Source organism: Oryzias latipes, chromosome 14 (genome assembly GCF_002234675.1).
Source record: "Oryzias latipes chromosome 14, ASM223467v1".
Lineage (NCBI taxonomy): Eukaryota > Metazoa > Chordata > Actinopteri > Beloniformes > Adrianichthyidae > Oryzias > Oryzias latipes.
Genome location: NC_019872.2, coordinates 26,052,527 through 26,076,636, shown reverse-complemented (window position 1 = coordinate 26,076,636; position 24,110 = coordinate 26,052,527). Strand labels below are relative to the sequence as shown.

The 24,110-nt window shown below is 38.4% G+C and overlaps 1 protein-coding gene and 2 long non-coding RNA genes across 8 annotated transcripts in view; all 3 read right to left on the bottom strand.

Moving 5' to 3' along the window:
* The window catches only part of LOC101165248 (cell adhesion molecule 1), a 501,577-nt gene that overhangs the window by 381,429 nt on the left and 96,038 nt on the right, over positions 1-24,110 (bottom strand). The window lies entirely within an intron of this gene.
* LOC111948647 lies at positions 2,887-4,896 on the bottom strand. 2 transcript variants are annotated; one of them, XR_002874604.1, is made up of 5 exons: positions 4,775-4,896; positions 4,470-4,563; positions 4,240-4,373; positions 3,231-3,356; positions 2,887-2,935 (listed from the first exon to the last, which is right to left on the bottom strand). It is a non-coding gene; the product is annotated as an uncharacterized LOC111948647 (long non-coding RNA). The 2 variants fall into 2 exon arrangements; XR_002874605.1 differs by having other exon boundaries at positions 4,532-4,563.
* LOC111948650 lies at positions 5,145-6,269 on the bottom strand. Its single transcript, XR_002874608.1, has 2 exons — positions 5,952-6,269; positions 5,145-5,180 (listed from the first exon to the last, which is right to left on the bottom strand). It is a non-coding gene; the product is annotated as an uncharacterized LOC111948650 (long non-coding RNA).

Sequence of the window (24,110 nt, the reverse complement as noted above, 5' to 3'; positions counted from 1 at the left end):
ATTGGACAGAGTCTAACTTTTTGCTTTCTCATCTTTACTTTTATGGGAAAACTATAAAGTTATATCCTCTACTTTATAAAGTTTTTGCATGTGTCATAATGTAGCTAACTGAGACTATCAGTGGAACAATTTTATGAATTTCTTTAACAAATCAGGAAAAACTGACCAATTAACTATATCTCTAATGTATTCTGACTAATTATTATGTTTAGAAAACTTTAATATTCAGAATGATTGTTACCTAATAAACCTAATTTCTGCTGAAAGTCACTTTATGGTCGAAGCACTTCTGGAGACTAAAACAGAGCTTCTGCTAATCAGTTTCACTCAGTGGGCTTGCAGGCTGTTAGAAAGCCTTGGGTTCAGATAAATGAGCTCCCATTATAACACCCTTCAACTTTGCTGGTTGGAAAAAGGCCTTAAGTGGAAACTTAGTCACCGTCACTGACTGATTTCACCACAGCTATTTAGCACCAAGCATGCTCCCTATATTGCTAATGGCCTGGCAGAGCATCAATAGTAGCAGACAGGTGTTAATAGCAAAAGAAACACAAAACAAACTGGGGTTCAGAGCTGGAAGGTGCCGCTGCATGTTTTCTTTTTCTCCTGTTTTTGTCAAATCAATTGGGGGGCGACCGTGGTGCAGGCGGAGAGTGATCCTAGGTTTGGTTCCCGCCCCTCTCGCGCATGTGTCAAGGTGTCCTTGGGCAAGACACTTAAGCCCATATTGCTCTTGGTGGTTAAGGGTTGGCTTCAGTGTTATGCTGAGTTCACACCAAGCACGATTCGCATGCCAGGGGCATCCAGTTTCAATGTTAATTCAATGTACAGACAGAATCAGGTGTTCAGTGGTGGGTTTTGAGGGGCGGGCGTGGTACATCAGTCTGGCATCAATGCGTTTTGAGAGTTCAAATATTTGAACTTTGGCAAAAAGTCACATTGCGTCAATCAGTCAGGGACTCAGCTTAGGCCTATGATGAGTTGATGACGCAATTAGCCAGTGGAGTCCAAAAGCAACATGGAGGACAATCTGACCATTCCCCACCTGAACTTTAAGATATTTTTCACATTTGCATCAAGAACATAATGAAATCTCCTCTAAATCTATTTCTTATTTTTTCCCTACTCTGACTAATGTGAGACACCAAGTTGTCAATCTGGGTCATAGAGAGACGGAAGTACCGCTGAAAGCAGCAGTCATTCTGATGGTGAAGCTCACCGTGCCGGGAGAATCTCTGAATGATCTCAGAGATTGAACCCCTTCTTTTGGAATCCCTCAGAGATTAACCCAGACATGGAGATGTGGTTACCAATGCTTTTGTAAAGCTCTTCAAAATATATAAATAGTGTATATGAAATATACTGAAAAACAGTCAATGCTCTAATGTAGAAGAAGCAATTTTGATGCGCGTCAAAAGAGAGGCAGCGGTATCAGTGTGAACGCAGCATTAGGTATCGTGTTTGTGTGTGGATGGATGAATGGGACTGAGACTTTAAAGGACTTTGGGCCTTCAAGGAAGGTGGTAATGCACTAAATAGGTAAACATTATTACCCATTTCCCATTGGGGACCCTAAAACTCTAACAAGAAAAGTGACTTTGGGCGTGAATGACACCAAATGTCGTAAATTCTCGATTCTTTAACAAGCCAGAATAATACATCTGTTAAAGCAAAAGACATCCATTCAGAGTCAAACACGACAGCACACGAAAATAATTGGGCAGAGGATATAGAGCCTGACACAATATAGCATTTAGAGCTTTACCAAAAGCCCACTTTATAAAGATGGAGGAAACACTGCGCTGCTTATCCAGGCCAAACCATGTACTTGTATTTGTTACCCAGCCAGGAAATCCACTTTTGCCTTCAGCAGTTTCATTTGGTCCACATCAGATATCCTCTCCTCTTTCACTTGGGTAAACAATGGCAGGGAGATGAAGATGGTGACTCACTCCCCAGTGGATGTTGCAGTCCACAGCCACACTGTCAGAAAAAATGTGCAAAATTTGTACCTTTAGAGGTACAATGGCTTGTCACTGGGGCAGTACCCTCAACGGTACAAATGTTGTACCCTTTCATATAGGTGCGTATCTGTACCCTTTCAGTATGTACCTTTCAAAGGCAAATATGTACCTCTGTGGACAAAATTGTACCTTAGTGTTATGGTACCATAATGTACCTTTATAAAAGGTACAAATTTGTTCTTTTAAGGGTACTGCCCCAGTGACAAGCCTTTTGTACCCTTTGATGGCAAATTTGTACCAGATACAGCACATTAAAAGACCAGTATACTGTTTAACACATTTATTAAACATTCAAAACAATTACAATTCTGACATTTCACAGTATGAATGTTTTAAGCTCCACAGTGTCACATAAGGATGCATATATTTACAATTATTAGCAATTTTACAATAATGAAAAATCTATATTTTTCCTTCAGTTCACATTGCATTCATTTTAACTATAACCTTAACATTTGATCAATTGTAAACAGCACATAGCACTTCAGTTACCATTTTTAGCCATGAAATAAAACTTGTGACATTAACAAAAGAAGCACTAGACCTCATTTTAAGTAAATCTTTCTACTGCATTCTACATTTTCTAAAAATAGATAATAAAAAAGTAAACTTATAACCAAGTTTAAATGCATAATTTAATAATAAAATGCATAAATGTGATAAGATAATATTGATACGAATTCTAAAAAGAAGAACTATAAAACACTAAAGATTACCAAGGCTTACATTTTATTTGAATACCTAGTAGATCCTCTGCAAGCATCTCTTCTCTTGCTTCTTTGGAGACTTTGGCTAATGGAGCTTTTCTTTGAACAAGCTCAAGCACCTTTGGCACAATACTGGTAAACGCCGTCCTTGAAGCGCTGGCTTAAACTGACAGGTGATGGATGCATTCGGTCAACATCAAACAACTGAAAATTGAAAAAAATTAGAAAATTAATCATTCACTTTAACTAAAACAAACAAAAGACATAAAACATTCTAATATTCTTTATTGCCTCTTTCATTGCCATTTCCCTTTAGTGATCTCATTGTATAAATATTACTTGGCTTGAATGACTATATATATTTATATATGGGTTTAGAAAATTACAATGTTTTTACAATTGAGTTAAAGCTGTTAATGATCATTTTAGCAGATGTCTCAGCTTATATTGACATTCAAAATGTATTTTAAGCTGAGAACTGATTTAAAATGTCACTGACCCCTGAGGTTGTCTTCAAGAAAGGGTACTTCTTTAGTATATCCTCTCGCACCTTGCTGTACTGGATATGCAGGACATTCACATGACCTTCAACGGATGATGCATCCTCACCAATGACAGCAACCACCTATTGGATCAAATTTAAAAGTCCATATTAATAATAAAAAATACAACTGCAATCACTGATTACTGGGGTTGAAGCACTTTGAGATGATGTTTAAAGACAGTTTGTGCAGAGTGGTTTGGAGTTGATCAGAAATTAACTTCTGAGTTGTAGGCGGGGCTATTGACACAGTAGTTACCCTCTGCTGATGTCCGATCATCCCTTTGTTTACGCCCTCTCCCTCTAGCTTACAGTCCTTCCAACCTAAAACTAACATTAGTGGTGAAACCAAAATGGTGAGCAATATTGAAGCTTTCCGGCCATAGTTTAGATCAAGCTCAGACAAGTATGATGAAGATGTTAATGGATCTGTTTGTCTGCAAGTGGACGCATCAGAATAGAGCAGAGCAGAGGGACTCAGACCCACTTCATTTCATGTGGTGCGTCACAATAGAGACCTTCCTCAAACTGCATTTATTTTGTCTGTTCCTGATTCATCCCAATTTGAGTGAATACTCAGATGTGCAGTTTTAAACATGCCCATCATGAGAAAAATACTGCGACATGTTAAAAATGGGGGACCCACTCAAATGAAAGTTATTTTTTAAAATGTAGCATTTTTATGATGACATATTGTTATAGGATTTAAGAATAAAACTGTGTTTCTGAATATTTATTTTCTCAAATTGGGATGAATCAGGAGCAGATGAAAAGATGTAATTTGAGAAAGCTTGTAGTTGTTACGTACAAGCTACATTTGGCAGGCCACAAGCTCCCTGCTCTGCGTGTCTTCATTCTCCTCGTCTGAGTTGGCATCTGGCTCACATCTATAAGGCTGGATAGCTCCAATAAAGACAGCCTGACTTTGAATGCTTAAGATGAATTTGTGAAAAGATTATTTACTTACTTTGGCCAGAGAGGCGTCTTCAACTCTTCGTCTTGTTGTAGGACTGTGTTGTAATAGTATTGTGTCATCTGAATCCACTTCAGTATCTCCACTTGAACTGGTATTGCAGCTCTTTGCAGGACGACTCGGCTGATCTGTCAAAGTATTAAAGCTTTCAGTTACTGTAATATTTAAATTAGTATGATAGCAAAAACAAAAAAAGTAAAAACAAAGATTTTTTAAATACTGACCGACTTAACAGTTTGGCAGATTTATTATCTTGTCTAAGACAGCAATAGGATAAAAAACTCACTTATTTGCCCGTGTTTTGTTCCCCACACTATCCTGTCAAAGAAATCATTAACCCTTAGACTCCTATTGATGCAAATATACAATCAAAACTCTTCAGCTCAAAAATGTTCTTAATTTAGCATGTACTTTAAAAGGAAAAACTCAGATTATTTCCCTTGGAAATAAATTCAGACATCAAAGGGGAATTTACCCAAAACCATTCAAAACAAAATAGATAAATTACAATTTAAAAGAAAAACTTCACCTTCTGGATTTGAATCTTCGGCCAGACAAATTTCCAACACACCAAGGTTTGGGTTTTTCAACAGGAGATCAAAAACCTGCTCATCAACTTCTGTCTTTGAGTCATCAAACACTTTCAAATCCAAGGTTGGGATGTTGAACTTTTTGGCAGCTGTGAACACAGCAAAATTATGTTTAGAATACAGCACAGAAATTATCTTTAAATTAAAAAGCAATTAAAAAAATCTGTTTGCATCACAGCTGACAGTTTATCCACAAAGTTGACTGATTCCTGTAAAGAAAAATGCTGGAAATTGTGATGTTTCCACTCACCGCATTCCCAAAAGGATTTGAAGATCAGCTGAACTTCAAAACATTTTTTTTTTTTTTTTGGCGTTCGACATGTTCACGCACAGCTTGCATCTTTCCTGGTGGGAAAAAAATAATTACAAAAAAGAAAAAACATTACAACACCAAAAGGTACCAACACAGCATTTATTCAGGGGAATGATCAAAATCAACAACACAATGTAAACTTCGCTTGACCAACAATGAACGATCATGACAACCTAAACAGTCTGTCACTGTCTTGCATTGAAGAAATGGTGGCTGCGCGCGCACAGCAGCTAAGGCAGGCTGACATAAATGGGAAGGACTGCCATACTGCGGTGTAAAAATAAAATAAAATAAAACGTTTTTGGACTCCTACACATTACAGATTAAAATGATTAACGCATTGAATTCGACGGACCTGATAAATATCAGTAGGAATTATGGAGCTGGTCGTTTCAAAAGTAGCTGGCTTCCTTACTAAGAAAGACAGAAAGACAGACAGAAAAAAAGGGGGGGGGGGAGGGGGGGGCAACAACAACCGGTGCATCAACGCCAGCGTACATCGGTAAAACGGCGACAGAATTATCTAGTGATAAAATGTATATATCTCAATGTATTTAACGGAACGCGGTACAACACCAATAAAAACAACAGCTTAATTTATTTAATGGCTGCATTTAGCTGAACTTCAAACGGCTGAGGCTAACCGTTAGCAAACTCCTGCTCGTAGTTTTCAATCTCCTCACAGGCACATACACGGCGGAATAGCAGCATTCCACTACACAAAAGTTAGTCCTTACAGATAAAATAACCGAACCCGCTCAAAACAAGTTTCCAACTTATTTTTGAGCAATTAGCAGACTTACCTCAGTCACAGCCTCTATCTTCCTCCGGCCGCTGCGGGATAACAAAATGGCGGAAGAAACGAAACTTAAGAAAGTAGAGTGGGCGTGGTCTCGCTGGTTTACTCCAACATATTTCCTCTACGTTTTTACACCTACTTAAACAAAAATTACTGATGGTAACTCCGAAAAAAGTACTCTCATTTTTCCTGTGTAGGTAGAAAAGCTAAAAGGTACTAATATGTTCACATAATGTAACGTAGTAACAGAGAAATTTACTTTTTTTATGAAAATGTATGCTTAGAAAGAAAATAACTTAAATTAACAGCTCAAAGACTAGAAATTTAAATTGAACTTAGGCCAAGTTAAAGTACACAATATAAGGTTAAAAACATCAAATAATTTTGTCTATAGTGTGCTTTTGCTCTAAATTAAAGGCAAAACAAAACAGCTCTTATATAAGTAAAAAAAAAACAGGCTCACACTAATACATGTTTAAAAGTTATTATCTTGATGCTCTGCACAATCAATAAAATATAATGTGCTTGTGTACTGTTCAGAACTAGTCATAAAAGATGTGTGGTCTCTTAAATATTTTTGGATATTTTGTGCATCTTTTCCAAATAACCAACAACGTATTAAATGATTTTGGGTGACATTTCATACACTTTGAATTATTACTTTTGTCACACAAGTGATTGTACCTTTGTTTGTGGAATAAAGGGTCCAAATATGGGCCCTCTGATGGTTGGAAACATATTTGTACCTTTTTTATCCTTAAATGGTACATATGAGTACCCTAAGGTGTAATTATGACTCACTTAGGGTACAAATTCACCATTTGTACCCTAAGTGTTCACAAACGTACCCCAACCGTACCCTTTTTTCTGACAGTGCACATGAAAGTTTAATCAAAGGAGCAGGAGGCAGGCGTAAGTCTCTCAGGAGAGAGGTGTAGCGCCACCGAGCAGGCAGCTTTGGCAAGAGGTCTCATATCAAATTTAGTAGTCATTAGGATTGCTAATAACAAGCACTGGCCAGCGCTATGAGAGCAGAGCAAATGAAATGCTCCTCGTCATCTAAGGTCCCACAGGAGAGGCCAGAGAGAGGCCAGAGCTCACTGAGATTTCCATAAGCATTTTTAATAAAATCCATGATAATGAAAGATAAACAACCAGCGGGCAAAACTGAAATGATATTTAATAAGGATCGACTGCTAGCCTCCCCAGGTATCTCTGCTACCTCAATGGCCCCTTGTGTCAATACACACTGCAAAGTGTTTAATCTACAGGCTAAGCATAAAGATTAAAAGCGGGGAACAACAAAATGCAATCCAGGATCTTCACTAGAAACCTGGATCAATTCTTCATAAGAGCTTGGTTCACTTGGAAGCACACAAAGTTTGTTGGTAACGATAGACTTGAACAAAAACTTAGAAGATGGTCAGGAAAACCTTGCTTTCCTCATATGTCCATAAACTATCCATGAGAACATCACAGCCAACTCAGAAATGTGTGATGCGTTTTGTCGTTGCTAAGCGTTTGTTGATCTGCTAAACTGGAACCTCTGATGCTACGTTCAACACACGTTCCAGCAAACACGTCCAGTTAAATGTCAATGTAGACCCATGTATATGCACTTTTAGGGTTTCCGTGTTCAAAGATCTTGCGTTTGTGTGTTGCTACGCAAATTTTTTGTCCGATTTTGTGGTCTATGTACAGCCATTAAACACATGTTGAAGGTTAAACCAGTTGAACTTTGACCAATAAGGAACTTGGATTTGGTAGTAACATATGAATGGCGTCCTTTTTAATTCTCGGATGTGTCAACTGTTTGATTTGATCAATTTTTTTATTTGATCATGGAAGAGAAATTAATAATTTCTGTTTGTGCCCGGCTGGAATTATATGACACCAAGTCTGTCACATGTCAGAACAGATCTGTAAAAGAAAACGCCTGGGGCAAGAATTGCGCCGCTTCAACATTTCCCACAAACCCTCTTCCAGCTGTCGGTACATGTGCTGATATCAGGTATCGACAGTCCAGTGTGAACATCTTATACTAAAAGCGCATTTTAGGAACACACATTTAGGGGGTTCTTTAACATAGATGTAGCATTACGCCTTAGTCACAACTCCATTAGACCACTCAATGAGCCAGTAGACGGAAAATGTTCATGCACATTTTTCTCAACGGGCATTCTTTTAGTGACGGGTCGTAGCAAAAAGATATACAACACGTAAGGGCAAAGTAGGTGAGACGCAGACATGTTGTAGACATTTTTTTAAACCCCCCTTAAACCCTGTTAGAGCTAGTCAAGTCATAAATAGTCACCCCTTGCAGACAGCTTGACTGTTAGAATATAGGAAATCAGACAATCAGAATGTAGTTTCTGTAGACATCCTACAGACACTTATATATCACGTGCACACACTGCGTGTGCGGCATTTAAGCGCAGCCTGTAAGGAGCCAGTACTCACAATTCACTAACGACTAGACTGTGTTGTAAGGACGCCCACATGACCAGTGTGCAACTTCCATTAGCCTTAAAAATACTTCACAATACACTTACCACACACACACACAACAGTTGTATGGTCCCTTAAAGTGGCCGAACAAGGCTCAAGGGGCAAAACATCCCTGCCCTTACCTTCAGTTGCAGCTTCACTTTTCTACAACCCTCCACAGGTAGGGACAATCCAAAAACCTGCAGCACCCGGATGGATCGTATGGATTCATGTGACTAAAGAATTAGAGGACTCCCAATTCTAGCTTATCAAACACGTCATGTGGAAGGTAGAGCAAAAACAACGATCACAATAAAACAACAACTGAAAATGCAATTTAGACAAACTACAGTTGAGAATCGGAAGTTAATTGAATAGATGTGAAAGGAACTTTTTAATGGGCATCTAGGCTGATTTCAGAAATCCTTATCCTATGCTAAATGTCTTAATCGCACCAAGAAAGCGAGAATCTAAGCAGATTTTGGCTCAGCAGGGGTGCGATGCTCATTTTAAGCCAATAAGGTAAAGACACTTTTGTGCATTCAGCTCCACAGAGAATCCACCAAACGGAGGTTTCTGAATGTTATGTAAGTGACGGGAGTGCCACCGTGGCCATGGAAGCTGCACATTTCAGTTGTTTCATTAAAAAAGACGAGTCGTCCACATGGCAGACTTTCTAAATTACTGACAGCAGCTGTGATTGGAGAAAAAGAGCAGTGGATCTGAACAACAGAATAAGAACTGCTGCTTTTGGGATGTTTACCACTGAATACACATGCTTGGAAATGTATAGTCAAGGGGTTAGAGCATCGCTGCAGTGTGAGCTCACAGATGGAAGTTGGTCGGTGTGTTGGTTCTAATCTGTGTAAACAAGCATGAGCAGCAGTTTAGGAATTAAGACTTTAGTGGCAGCCCACACCCCCCCTCCAAACTGATGGACATTGGGGTATGGCTTCATAGTGCTAACCCAGAGCAGCAGATGGTTTGTTAGACACCACCATCTGGAGAAGTCCTATGTACAAACTGAAAGGAGTCAGATGATGATAAGAAAGCAACATTCATGACAACTATCATTCCTACATCTGGCCTTCGGTGGCCAGTAAAACACCAACCACCTGGAAAGGGTTAACTCAGACTTTTAAACTTTTTTTAAAAACTGGACTGTGACCTACATCTCTGCATTTTATCACTTTGCACAAACCTAGGAAGATGTTGTTTGTCAAAATGTTGAATATGACGATACGTCTTCTTTCCAAACAAATACGAAAGCCTTTTTTTCCCCATTCTAAATGCAAAGTAAAAGCATAGAAGTTCTGCCAGCCATGTGTGGTTTTGACAGAATCTATACATAAATATTAATTATAATCACTTTATTCTCCGTGTAATTGAGCTTTCTTGGGTTGTTTTGTGTTAGTGTAGAAGTAAAGATGAACTTCTCCACTCCCACTGTGGATTTGGCCTAGTCTTCACTTTAGCTTGTTTCTTTTCATGGCTGCCTCCTGTGTCTTTTTATTCTGTTTGTTTTGGGCCACACAAGGAGTTTCTTAAAAGATTAAAAAAATAAAAATAAAAGAACATGAAAATATAAAAAAAGTAATCCATTAAAAAATTCTAAAGGGCAGAAACTTACTGCTGAGAAAATATTGCAGTACAGATTTTACATTGAAGTCACAATGAAAGGCTCAGGTAAGTATTAAAAAAGGTCATTTGATATGTGGACACGTTGCCTTTAGAAGACTGAGCTCTTTTATATCTTAACTCAGTCAGTGAAGGGCATTTATATACCCCAATCAATCAACTGAGCCCCACTTATTTCAACTGAAAACAATGTTTTAGGACCAGTGACATCTTTATCCAAAAATAAAAGCAAAACTACAAGGTACTATTTCCAGGTTTGTACACAGAGTCCAAAAGTATTTATCTTCCAGGCCTGTAAAAGGGGGTGGGGCTATCTCTGATAAAACCCAATGTTGCCTTTTAAACTACTAATTTCTACCTTTCCCAAGAATGAAATGCAAATCTGAACATATTTCAGATACTGAACATTTTTAGGTTAAAATGTGTAATTTTCCTTTTGCAATTGATTTTAGGCATTTAGGGAACCCGTGAATCTGAATGATAAAATATTAATAACCGATGGTGTCTGCATTGCGTTGAAAGAATCATTTGTACAGTAGCCTTAATGAATAAAATGTATTTTCCTAACTTTATGGGATATTTTCTTTAAATACAGTGGAAAAAAACAAACACATAAAATCACAGAATCAGACATGTTTTAATTAAATCAAACCACAGCGGCTGGATGTACAGTCCAATAATTAATGAACTAAGTGGTTTTTGCAGCGGTTTTGCACAGTTTTACACACCTGTTTCCATTTTATTCCTCCTCACTGGGATTCCACTTCCTCTTTATGACCAAAACTTTGGCTTTTTCACATCTCTCATGAAGGGGTTTTTTTAGGCCATAAGGGGCACCTAATGTGTGAAAATTAGCCGTTCCATCTCCGTTCGTTGACATTTGACCTTGTAACCCAGAACGGTCAGTATTTATGCTCTGTAACAAAATGGTTACGTGTTTTTGCTCATTCACAGATACCAACTTCATGGCGGATCAATGATGATAGCAAGCATGTCAAAATAAAAAATAAATAAAAAAGAAAAACACTTAAGATTCATAGGAACACAATACCATGTGGCGACACAATCAATTAGAGTGTGTGAGTCAACTCGACTAACAGAAGTCTCACTGACGCCTGAGCTATTTGCTCTCATATGACGCCTGGATCTCTAGAGAATTCAAGCAGCAGATCATGCTGCAACACCCAGAAAGGTTTGAATCCTGCAGTAGATACAGCAGAGTCTCTTCACAGCGGATGTCGCGCTGAAAGTGCGACAAACATTGGCACATACAGGAAGAGCGGGACGTTTGCACATCAGCGCCTTCAGACTCTGTCACTGAATATGAAGTGATTGATGATGCAACTGTGAATCCTCATTAGTTAACAAGTCACACTATTCTAAAGCAATATTTGACACTAATGTAAGTTGGACGGATGTTAACGCTGAGAGCTGCACACTCACTACAGCATGACAGAGATCATTAGAATTTTTTGTTCTGTGCTTTTAATCAAAAGATTCCTCACAACAGTTTTTTTTCCGTCCGACTAAAAACCATTTCTGATTGATTTGAAATAGATCATTAGACATATAGGACCAAAAACAGCACCAGAGCTAACCTTCCTTCTTACATTTAAATTTCATACTTAACAATAAGGACCATTTAACAGGTGCACTCAAGGAGGTTCCCATAAAACTCTGCATTATGCTTGTTTGATTAGCCTGCATTTCATATCCTGCTAGGGATATGAAATGCAGGAAGTGCTGTGGAATGATAAAAGAACATTCCTGTTTTAATTTTTTTTTTTTTTTAACTCAGCATCAAATAAAAGCTTTTGCTGTTTTAAAATCCATTAAGATCCTTGTAGTTAGTAAACCAGAAACACGGATGGAAAAAAAAAGGCAATTTGGATATCAAAATCTCCTGGTGACTGTGCTGAATAGTCACCTTTTTCTGCAACAAATGATCCTAAAAAAAACTTTCTTTCGAAATTCAACAGTAAAGTTGAGTGCAGGGAATTTGTGCACTATTTTAAAAGTCAAATTCAGCTTATGAAATTTAAACTTCTGTTTCTCAGACATGAGACTGAAAAGGACTGAAGGGGTTTTGTTTTTGCACACAAGTTTAACAAGCCGAGAAAGACGGTAGGAAATTACAAAGATTATTCAAAAGTTTGAAAAATGGGAGTATGTCCAAAAAAGCTGTTGCACAAAATCTAAAAACAGGATCCACAACCTCACTCTGAACCAATAGCTAACTTTTCTGCCTTTCTTCTCAGCCAATAACAGTCAGGTTTTGGCCTTTAAATTTCTGTTTTTTTATCTTGGCACATTCCAGAAGGTCTTGCTGGTCCTTGTCCACCCAGTTCTCCACCAGAAGAGATGCTTTGTCAAAGTCTGGCCCTGAACCATCATCACTCTGAGGTCTGACCCAGAGCAAATCCACCAAAGAATACGGACATATTTGTTTCCGCACATCTTTCTGTATTGCAAATGAATAATTAGTGATATTCTTAATTTCTCTTCTTACTGAGATCACTGATTGTCCGGGAAATCAAAGCCTTAATCAGATCATCTTTTGATCTATTTCAAAGTGTTGCCAGTTTTTTTTTTTCTAATTATAATTATGATGTTGTTAGCCAAAAAAAAAAAAAAAACCCTGTGTCGTTTTCTGGGACTGCAGTGCGGCAGTTGTTTATTAGAAACTTAAATTTGAGTTGTGGGCAGGGGTGCTGGTGTGGAGCAATCCCACTTGGAGTGGAAAGTCTTTTCTTCGCCACAAAAAAGGCCTTTTTTCTGACAGCATTTTTTCATTTGCTCCCTATTCACAATGATTTGACAAAAGAAGTACTCAGAAATGCTGTTTTATGCTTAAATTTCTTAATATATATCCTCAATCATCAGAAAAAATGCAACAAGAACATGTTAAAAACACCACTCTCATCAGAGAGGGTCTTTAAAAAGGTTTACCTATCATAAAGCGTCATTTTACCCGTCTGTCCCATCTTTTAAATGTTAATGTCTTCCCCTTGAATGCCCATGCATCTCTATTACAAATAATTTATTATTTAAATTTTATTCTTAAATTGTACTGTGGAATCCCAAACAGACTACAAAAACTGTTGTGAAAGCACTTTGAGATCTGAAATACTCCCGGATGCGCTGAACGGAAATTTGGGACCACAGATTTACGGGCAATTGACCTCAAGTGGAAGATGTGGCACTTTCCTTCAATTTTTAAATAGATTACGTGGAGGGTTCAACTCTAGGTTACGGTGCTTGGACCCTGTCGTCTTGCAGTCTCCCGGAACACGCATGTTCTGTTTCAAACATCAACAATAACGTGAAAAAAGAGCCGTGGAGATTTGATGCTTCATTAGCACTGTGATCCATGACACGGGACTAAAACCCCACGGCGAGAAAAAGGTGGAACTCGGAGCACAAAGGGAGCAAGCTGGGACTTTAAAGAGTTTGTGGTTTTCGGAGTATCCGTGTCATACAAAGAAGACAGTTTAGCCGGGACTCTGCTTACTGGAGCATTTCACTTTGTGATGGAGGAAAAAAGTCAGTTATTTTGTGTGAGAAGCCTAAAACGCTACAGCCATGATCCTGTGACTGCAATTTAGGATCTCCCTCTGAGAAAGGTCTTTTTAGTGATAATGAACCACGAAAAATAAATAAAAAAGCTGTGATGTTTTGGTCTTCAAAAGTCACCAAACCAGTTGGGTGCAAAGTAAACTTGTATCTTATTTTCTAAAAAACAACACCTCAATAAAAGTTTGACATGCTTCATAGTGAACATTACACCTCAACCATTTAAAGTGCCTATATCATGCTATTCCTAAGCCTTTCAGAGTAAACTATATCCATATATATGATAATATATTACCTTTGACACACTAAAGAAGGATTTGTTTTTTTAATATTAGTTATTTTTTGTGAGATCTTTTTCCTTACCGGACTCAATCTCTGAAGCACCGCCTTTCACTCCTGGTGGGTGCCCATTATTTCATGACCCACGAAAACGAACAACAACCCACCGTTTACAAAGATGGATGTGCAGATTGGGGAGCCGTACAAAAGCGTTTTGCCGATCCCCGCTAGCTCCGTGGAGAAAGTGGGTGTGTGCTAGCCTGGGGGCGGTGCAGTCAGCGCAGACTCTTCCTGGATGGGGAGGTTCCTCACGTTCATACGTATGAATGTGAGAACCCCCTCGTTTTCCTGATTAAATGAGTTCTTATAATTGTATGTTGTGAAGCCAAATTTGATCTATTTGCATAACAAGTGTTTGATTATGCGTTTTGTATTTTATTTTGTACATATTTATGCTTTCTCATGGCAATGGGAATACAGATGAAAAGTTTTTTAATCGTGTTGTTTTATTGCACCGTCCTCTTTTAAATAAACTGGTGAATCGTATGAGATCACCTCCACAGCTCTATCTTTGACTGTTCATGCATTTGATTCTGAGGAAAGAGAAACGCAGCTTTACATCGTAAAGTCTTGCATCAAAGCTGCTATTCTTGTTACAGAATAAGCAGGAATTACGTTAATTGCATAAATGGTCCAAGACTTATGGAGCGTGTTATTTTATTGTCACTGGCAGACGACAGCCCTGGTGTTTATAAAAATAAAAATAGGGGGGGGGGGGGGGGGGGGGGGGTTAAAAACTATTTTTTTATTTATTTGGCCGGAGAAAACATGCTCCATAGACTAAAGCAAGTTATTGTTAAAAAGAGTGTAGAGAATCTCAATGCAACAGTCTTAATTTGATGCTCTATTTACCTTTATTTGTACATAACCAATCCACTCGGCGCTGAAGTTGATTGTAATTCTCCTTTCCCGTTTGCAGAGCTCGGAGTCCCACCTTCCCAGATAGTGATCAGAGATAATATCACAGGTGGCTGAAGCAGCAGGGGAGCCCCAAATCTCTATTATCAGCCTGAGGGAAGAAGCAGTGGAAGGAGGAGGCAGAGGAGACCGCAATATGGTGAGTTTAGTTTCACCTGGCCTCACAGTTTGACCCCTGGACTGTTTGTCAGCTCCGCCAGAAGAGCTTGAAAATAATTAAGGAGCAATTTGAAGAATTTTCAAGTAATGACTTGCATGTTAAGTGGCCGCAAGAGGATGAACACGTTTAGTCTCCGTTTGAAAAGCCAAATTTGTGATAAGATATTTTTGGAAATGAGTTTGTTTTATACCAGAAATAATGGAACAGATATGACAGGGTTTCCCACGCAGCGTTTTTGCGTGCAGGGTCCTAAAATCTATTCAAATTGCATCATCCGGTCGATTAAAGACTCATGCTTGCATTGTTACCACATTGTTGAGTAAATTTAGTCGTTTTCAGACATTTAGGCTACTTGAGGGGAAAAAATTAAATTCAACCTTTGTAACTAAATTAAATTAATGCTCCAAGACAACATGTGACTGCCAGACTGCAGGCAGAGAAAAGTTGACTATTACTGTCAAACATTTCTTTTTTTTTTTTTTTTTTTGGTGACATGTAAGTAGTAAGGATCAGTTCAAAGTGAGAGAAAACCAGATTGCAAAAGTGAAAAAAACAGAAAATAAAAAACATTGAAACTCCAATAAACACATTGTAAACCTAATAGAAATAGAAAATTGAAAAATAAAATTGCAAGTTTGACCCTTTAAAAGAAAAAACACACAAAGAGAAAATATATTTGTAAAAATGTTACCAAATGAAAATGTTTATTTATATATATATATATATATATATATATATATATATATATATATATATATATATATATATATATATATATATATATATATATATATATATACATATATATAAATATTAATATTAATATAGATATATATATTATAAAACACTAACACATAATTAATTTCCTTTTCTGTCATAAAGATAATCTCTCTGTATGTCCGTTTCAGAGCAAAATACAAACATTTGCACATAACCTAAGTCTTTAATAAATAAGGCATCACGGCGGCTGCTCTAGTGCCAGTTTTATATTGTTTACTGGTCTCTGTGCTCTAATTAGACAACCTGCTGCACACACAGAACGTCGTCAGTGTAGGTTTGACGACAGCCGGTGAGGATAAAGATTTTTTGCTGTAACTAGCTGTCCCCCTTATTTAGGATCGAGGGATTCCTTGCTAATATGTTAAAATGTAAGACTCAGCCCAGGGCGGAGCTGACTTTATGTCCCTTTTTATTTTCTGTTTTCAGGCAGGCGGTTGCGGTATCAAAACCTAAAGAATGTCATTTTTTTAGAGACTAAAGCAAAAATGTTGAGCAATAGTTTTTAAAGTTCAGAGAAACTTGTGTGAGAATTACGCATGCAAAGAACCAGCCTAATGGCAACCGCTGCTTCCCACTGTGACAAGAGGGAGCGTGGTCTTACTTACAGCAAACATACTGCATTGAAGTAGATCAAACGTCCAAAGATGAAACTCTGCCTCTCGCTGTCCTCAGCAGTGTCAGCAGCTGCATTCTTCTTTCATGTGCTCACCACTGACTGAGTCGAAGCGTCGGACAAGTCCTGTGCGCCCTAATGGTTCACATGGGAGCTTCTGCTGGAAAACTCTGTCAGAAGAAGGAGCTCGCTTCTTAATTTCTCTTGCCTTTTCCAACGCTAACTTCTATCCACTCGGCTTTACATTGACGTCTTTTTCTTGGCAGGGAGATCAAAAAGCAGCAAATCAAGTGTTCTTTTTCTTTTGTCCCATAAGCTGCCTCTCAACAATATGAACGCCGACTAAAGGGCATTCACTAACAATGACCCAGACCTGTGTCGTCCAGCATCGCAGCAAACGTTAGAATGATGTTATCTGCAAAAAGATGAAAAATATGCAAACAAGATTGAAAAAAAAAACAATTTAGAAAATGTTAGAAAGCTGTGTGAGAGCACAGCTGCAGAAAGATAGACCGGAGGAAAAGCAACAGGACTTTTTTGAACGATTTGTCGAACAGTCAAAGTCATCACAACTTTTAAACAAATAGGAACAAAATCAGGCAATGGAAACTAGTTACTATTTGCAATAATAATCCTCCACTAAAAAAAAAGAAAGGAAGGAAATGGAAATGACACAGAAAGAAAACAAAATTGCCTGTGAACTAAATAAAAGGCAAAAAACAATCTGAAAGTTTTAAGATCAGGTTCCTGTAGGAGAATGAACGTCTCTTTAAGTGTTTTATACAACCGGACAGAAAATAACGGCATTCAATAATAGTTGGATGTGGTCAGCTTTAGGGTGCAACTGGTCCTACGGAGGAATTTTGATACTCTGTGCAGTAAAGCAAGTCTGCAAGTAAAAATCAAAAAAGAAAAGTAGTTTGTCTCCACATATTGGTACAGTTTATCTAAACTATTTGGCCAGTGTCAAAAGATCTGCTGAAATGTCTTTACGGTTCATGCTACATCTCTACTCATGTCGTAGACATGTAGCAATTCTCGTTTTAAAAACAAAACTATATGTTGGACAATTGAACTGAATAATGGAGAAGGTGAATGGTTGAACTCCTGCTGCATACCAGTAGGCTTATGTTCAAAGCAAGCTAAGCAAAAAAAAATATTTACCGTTTTATTAAATTACATCAGGAATATATAAGTTCGGTGAAAGATTTTCTGCCATTGTTTCTTGCTTTTTGGAAAATGTAAAAAAATAAAGTTTTATTTTTTTATTTTTTTTATATTGTAATACACAAACCCAATGGTGTTCTGAAAGTGACCCAAAAAACTGAGGTTTAACCCGAATTGAGGGATGTGAAACGCTGCATTCTTAGCACGTAGTGAAACATTTCACGCAGCAGGTGCGTTCTGAAGTTAACCAGCTACAAATAAAATCCACAAAGAAGTAACTTTTTCTAATAATTATTGATGCTTTAATTCTGTAAAAGCCCGAACTCCACACTTTTTTCAGACAGACAGGAACATTTTCACACTTGTGATGATGATGATGGTATTCATCTCCTACTCACACTGGTCCTGGAACAATTTTAGGTCAGTGAATCAGATCGTTAAAAATGAATCCGTATCGACTATGAATCCGATCTTCAACCACTAATTCAGTTCAAGTTCAAGGCGGCTTTACTGTCAAATCTACTTTCTCTCAACCCACGGGGCAAACAGCCAAAAATAACAATATTAAAAATAATCTTATGTAAAAAAAATATACAAACGTTTCCAAATCTAAAAAGATTTTTAAAAAAAACACCCTTACAGCATTCCATTTAATTCAGGACTCTGGTAAAGTTGGCATCACCTTGCCGGAAAAAAAATCACTGAGGAATATTTTTATGATAATATTAAAAATAAATTCCAACATAAAGGGACTAGATTTAACATTTTTAATCTTTCAAAATATTTTTGTCTCGAAATCACTACATATAAAGACTAAGTGTGTATTGATGTGTCTTTTAAAGGTTTCATTTTATTCTTATCTTTGCTTTTTTGTCTTCAATTACATTCTGCTTCGGTGCAAGAAGGTAATCCTTTCTGTTTTTTCCACCTTAATTTAGGAAAAAGTGTAGAACAGAATCCCCCCATTTTATCCTCCTCCTGTTTTTCCTCTCTCGGTGTAACACGGACTGACGGTCAGGTGTTCATCCAGGTGAACCATAGGTAATGCCCAGCAGTTTGCAGTCTGCCATGCCGTCCATCCAACACAGAGAACAGGCTCTACTGTGGCAAGAAGATGGCAGAAAAAGCCTCTTTATTATGAAACCTGAAGCTTTGCAACCACCCAGCTTGATTAGCAACAAAAAAAAAGAAATACCCAGAGTGGTTTTTAAAACCATCCATCAACAAATGACTTCCTATAGAACCTTTCCTGGCACCTTTTTTCCTTCTGATCAGCTCATAATAGATGTCGTAAGAGCTAGGCCGTAGAAAACAAAAAAGCCGTTCACAGTGAGAAAGAAGACGAGGGAACAAAGTGTAAAAGCCAAAAAACGTGGGAAGAAAGGAGCTGCCGAAGCAGCAGAAGGCTTCAAGACAAACTGGTGAGAGTGGAGGGGAAACGTCTCTTTTTTCCCACTGACCCCCTTCCTCTGCTCCGTCGCCCTCCATGCCCCTTCCCCTCTGGGCAGCCAGGTGGCCAGGCTGGGCACAGACGGCCCTCCTTCCCTTGTCCATGCTGGCCCTGCTGGCCCATCCAAACACGGAGCAGCAGTGGTGGGAGGACGCCGGCCAGACGGGGACACAAAGGAGGGATGGACGGAGAGCGTTTGAAGGCCTGGCACCTTCTACGCAACACACAGGGAGAACACAGGACAAGCCAAGCCAGCTCTGACATGGGAGGGGGGCTTTATCAAAGCAAATGACTGAAAAATGTGTGACAACTGCTGAGGCAGACCTGAAAAAAGACTTCTCTGTCCCTGAAGCACTCATACTGTTGCTCCTTTTGAAGAAAGATTTTGATCCGGAAGTCTCAGCGTTTAAAGTTTTCTGCAAGTCCTTGTGTGCTTTAATGGCCATCAAAAAAAAATCCGAAGTTTTGAGGCTGCAGAGGTAAAAATATCCGAAATCTTTCCATGATTTCTTTCAGTAAAGTGGTACCCGATCCATTTTAAAGCAGATCAATAAAAAAGCTTAACAATGAAACATTTTTAAGTCACTATCATTTGATTCTTCAGCTGATGTAAAGGTTTGAGATTGCTTGAGTTGCAATCCTCCACAGTTTTTTACTAAACAGGGAGACGAGTGCATGAAACTTCAGTTTTAAGATGTGAGTCTTTTTTTCTAGTGTAAAGTAAATCATTAAACAAGGTTTAAGAAAAAATTTCCAGATAAAAATAAAAAAATCTGATGGTAATTTATAATTTTTTATTGGCACAGCTGTCTTAAGATTTTGATCAAACTTTAAAATTGTTGTCTTTTAGTTTACTATTTATTTCATTTTTCAATTAAACTTCAGCCAATATAGTTAAAAAAGATGATTGAAAATCAAATTAAATTAAATGTAGTCCTAGATCTTTGTTAGATGAGAGCATTTAAAGACCCACCCCAATGAAAATGGTGTTTTTGGAATGGAATGGAAAAACAAGTTTAAAAAAATCTTTTTTACTGCAAAAAGCAGAGACAAGTAAAATATCCTTTCCCTATTTTGCAGATTTCCTTGAAATAGGTTAAAAAAGTTTTAAAAACAAAGGTCTTACCAAAGGTCTTACTTACCGAATTTTAATTTTAAGATAAAACTTTTAGTCAATAGGACTTGCTTTCTCAAAACTTTCTTTGGATTATCGGATTTTTTATGGATTATTCTTCTTGCAAAACAAAAGGAAGGATCTGTTTTACTTTATTAAGATTCAGTTTTGCAGTTTTGAAAAAGAGTTTATTTGTGTCAAAGAAAATTTGCTGGACGTGCCACAAGCTCCCTGCGCCGAACTCTCAGCAACAGAGAGGGGAAGTGGGGGCGGGGTTACTCAGCGTCAACAGTCCCTCCCCAATACACATTTCTGATGAACTATAGCCGTTCTGCAGAAACAATGTCCTAGAAAAAATATAGTTTTTTGTTTTTTCTCTTGGCTAAAAACTGCATCATCAAATTAAAAAACACTGGGAACACTTTGAAAATAGAACAGAAGATGATCAGAGTGGGACTTTAAGTAAATGCTGTTTTGCTTGACAGCAAAAACATTTAAATTTCCTTTTCTGCTTTACCTGTAATGTACTGTAGAAGGCCCAAAAATAGAGTCAATGAGGAAAGATACTTTAGGAATGTGTCCCCAAGGCAGAATGAAATTGCTGGTGCATGTTTGAATTACAGCCTACTGTGTTGCAGGAAACGGCGTGCAGCAATCAATCCACCCCCCACTCCCCGCACCAGCAACCTGGGGACCAGTGTAGGTGACTCTTCTGTCAGTACTGCTTACTTTGGTTAAGATCATATTTTTTAGCTTCAACAGGGTCCGGTGTACCCAAGGCTACCATCTGTACTTCCATGGCAGATGTCTCATCCACTCCATCATCTGTGAGGTCTTTGTGCCTTTAGGGGCCGGGCTGTCACTGTATGGGAGTGAAAACAGCAACCCATAGAGCACAGAGGACAAATGAGAGGACGGGCCTGAGAGGTCACTCACATGGAAGCGGACAAAGCGGCATTCACTCGCTCTGAGAGCTTCCAACAGAAATGTGGAGACGCAGAGAGATGAAAATGAATGCCGTACAGTCGTTTTGACTCCAAAAACAAAATGAATATCTGTTTAGCGTGACACCATTAGAACACACACAGTCTCACTCAGAGACGTGAATTGGCTGTGATATGGGCAGCTGTTCTTGACGAGAGAGAAAGGATGGAGGCGAGCTGCCAGTTATGTGGTGGGCCCGCCTGGTACACAAAGTCCCGGTAGCGGCATTTAACCTTCGCAGGCCTCAGTTAATTTGCCGCGCCTCGCCCGGCGCACAATCTCCCCAACATGCTGCTGTCGAGAGCTGAGAAGGACGGCCTCTCAGCGCAGCCTATCTAGCAGTAACGCAGTAAAGCGGCTCCACTGATCTGGGAAACGCCTGTGTTAAAAGCAAAAAAAAAATAAAAAATACGTTGCAGGCTCGTTGCATTAGTTGGATGTTGGGTCCAAGGAGCGTTACTGAAAAATTCGTCATCCTCGAAGCTAGCAGAGGTCCTCAAAATGTAAAACCCAAACAATGCAATTTGAGGTGATTGATCTTTGCAACATAAACACCGGCGCTGCACAAAAAACAAAAAAACTAAACTCATTGTCATTCCGGGGGGACGCAGGAACACTGGTTTTCCCCTTCTCCCCATTGAGTGCAATGACTTCGCTAAAACACATTTGACTGGATTAATCTGGTCCGCCTGGAAGGGGAAGATAAAATGTACTTCAGGCCTACATCAGCAGTTAGGACGAGGAGGGAGGGACAATCATGTGGAGACATTGTGATGATAATTATTTATCGTCCGCTGTCAAGGTCGGGGTTTTGTGAAAGTTGTGCAAACTTTTAGACCTTGTGGAGAACAGCGGCATATTGTGCTGCTGGAAGCAGCCTCCACTTCAGCTTAATGAGCAAAGGAATTAAAAAGGTATCTTTTAGAAAAGACATCCCGCAAAAGGACAAGGTCAACAACAAAACTTGTCAACGATCCAAATGAGTAAAGGTTTAGATAAAGAACAATGATTAATTGGTTCCGTGCATCAATGCAAAGCAAGGACAAACCAACAACCTACTAATCAGCCTGAAGATGCAGCGGGGCTGGAAGGGAGCTTTGCAGCACAAAAGCCGAACATGTCAGCCTTGAATCACATTCACTAACACACACTGAATTGTCTCTGCTGCCTCGACATCAATTTGGCCTCTTTGTTACATCATACACTATGTTCTATGCTTGGAAAGAGTTTGAAGGCACTGAAATGATACAACCTTCCTGGTCTTGTTTAGGGGTGAACCTAAATTTCCATTGATAATCGGAGGGAAACGGAGTAAAGAGAGAAGGAGAAGGAGGAATATTTTTAGCTAGGATCGCTACTGGTGAATCATCACAACACCCACTACCTTCAAAGGCGGGGCCCTCTCCAACAGGTGGGGGGTTAGAGGTGCTTATTTCAGGATCAGGCGGAAGCAGAAAGCCATGTATGACTTACCTAGAAAGAGAAACAGAGACAAAACGCGTGTTACACATGTGAAAAGCTCCACACTAAATCACATCTGTAGATGAATTATCAGGACAGAACCACCCAAAGTCCATGACATAAAGTCCTGAAGCAGCAATACAAATATGTTAATGACTAGAGTCAGTTCAAAGAGAATAGCTTCACCTCAGTTGTCCACTTAAGGAGAACTTTAAAAGTTGGTTCAAACAGAAGCAAAAATCGAAGTTATTCTGACAAATAGTGTATTATAGGACGCTTTACACACACTGATGGTGGCTCCGCGGCCGAACACTGGCGCCAACCTACAACCACCAGGAGCAAAGTGGGGTTCAGCGTCTCGCCCGAGGACACTTTGACACATGGGCGGTCAAGGTGGGAACAGAACCTGCCCAACCTGTATACCGTGGCCACCTCACATTGAATATCCACATAATTCTCAGGGGGAAAAAAAACATTTTTTAGAGGTCGGCTTGGATTCAAGTTAAAGGAGATGGTCCATCATGAGTTTGGTTGGGTGTTCAATTCCAAGAGCCAAAAAACTGCATCTCCACATTGTCTACAACTGCAACAATCCTACCAGTTGTTTTGAATAAACTGAATAAATAAATAGAAATGTTTGACCCCTTAATAGTTCTCATACTAACTGGTGAGTTTTCCAATCACATCAGCTGTTTCCAAAAACACCACAACCCCAATTGAAAGGGTTTTTATTCAAAATTCAACATGAAGTTTTAAAGAGTTTTTTACATATTTGTGTTTAAAAAAAACAATTAACAAAAGTTATAATGCATGATTGTTCTACCCCTCAGAAAAAATCCATAGGCTATAGTTTTGTGGAGCTTCGTCTGTTTTTTGTGTGACTTTTTTCAAATTGTTTTCATCTCATCTTTGCTTTGGTTTTGTCTCTACATGTTTGATTATTGATATAAAACATAAAAACTGATCAACATTTTTGTTGATTTTTGCAGTAAAAGAAAAAGAACACATTTACTACTCTGAATTGAGTTTTTTGTACAGTTTCAGGTTCATTGTGGAATTATTGTGTAATATCATGAAAAATATTTAAAGCAGGGTTGTACAAAGAAGATGATTATCGAACAATAACACAAAAACAGATTCAACAATAAATTAACAGAGCAAATTGTAAAGTGGTAGACTTCAGAGTACAAAGGGTTATGAATTCTTAGAACGTAGAAAAGTTTAGTCATAAAACAATTATCTGTCTTAAAAACCATTTGGAATACTTTTTTTTTCCAGGTTTTTTCTTTCTGAGTGAACCTTTTCTTCTGAAGCACTCATTCTAATTTAAAGTACCAAAGCAAATTTGGTTCAGATTGACTTCAGACACAGTTTAAGGCACATTAGTTGGTTCCATAATCTTTAGATTTCTGCCTGAAACAGTGAAATATCTGCCTTCTTCTTGAATTTCACTGTGAAATAAAAAGTACAATTGACCTA